Raw genomic sequence first — 1,071 nt, 5'->3', positions numbered from 1 at the left:
CTTTAATCCCAGCACTCACGAAGCAGAGGCAGGCAGATCTGAGTTCGAGGTCAGCCTGGTCTACAGAGCTAGTTCCAGGACTAGACAACTAGGGTTGTTACAGAGAAACCCTGTCTCAAAAAAATCAATATATTCACATGTGTATACATATATATCATTATTTAATAAGTGTTCTGCCTACATGCCAGAAGAGGGCACCAGATCTCATCACTTATGGTTGAGTTACCATGTGGTTGCTGGGAATTTAAACTCAGGAACTCTGAAATAATCCTGTACTCCATCTCTCCAGCCCCAGGCTCTAAAGTTTTTAAGAGGACTCAGTGCATCACACTAGTGATTTTTCCCGTGTCTCCCACCCAAGTGTCCCCAATTCAAAATGATAAACCTTCTCAAATCTGTTCAAGCTTCAGTTTCTGAACAAGAATAGAAGCCAGCCCAAGCTAGACTTGTGGTATTTACAAAAATCTATATACAGGCTGGACATGATAGCCCATATAGCCTATAAAATCCCAGCAATTGGGAGGCAAAGGCCTAGTCTACAGTCTCTCAGGACAGTCAGTTCAAGTAATAACATACATACAGAAGAGATAACCCAGGCACATTCTCTGTCTAACTTCCTCTTCCTAAGAGTTTTATATATATAAATGTCTGGAGGGCTGTGCATGTATGTGGACAGAGGCTTTGGATCACTATGGAGAGATGACTTTGAGCTGTTTGATTCTGGTACAAGGGATCAAACTTATCTCTGCGAGATCAATGTGTGTTGATCTTGCTCAGCTTTTTTTTTTAAAAAAAAAAAAAAAAGGAGGGGGTGAGGAAGTGGAGATAATTCAGCAGGTAAGCATAGATTTGGCTTCCAACATCCACACGTTGGCTTGCAACCATTCATAGGCAAAACTGGATGTCAACCTGTAGAAGAATGGAAATAGATCCATATCTATCACCATGCACAAAACTCAAGTCCAAATGGATTAAAGACCTCAATATCAGTCCAAACACACTGAACCTGATAGAAGAGAAAGTGGGAAGTACTCTACAACACATGGGCACAGGAGACCACTTCCTACGTAT

Source organism: Microtus ochrogaster, chromosome 8 (genome assembly GCF_000317375.1).
Source record: "Microtus ochrogaster isolate Prairie Vole_2 chromosome 8, MicOch1.0, whole genome shotgun sequence".
Classification (NCBI taxonomy): domain Eukaryota; kingdom Metazoa; phylum Chordata; class Mammalia; order Rodentia; family Cricetidae; genus Microtus; species Microtus ochrogaster.
The sequence above is the reverse complement of the archived record's forward strand: the minus strand, read 5'-3'. Positions refer to the sequence as shown.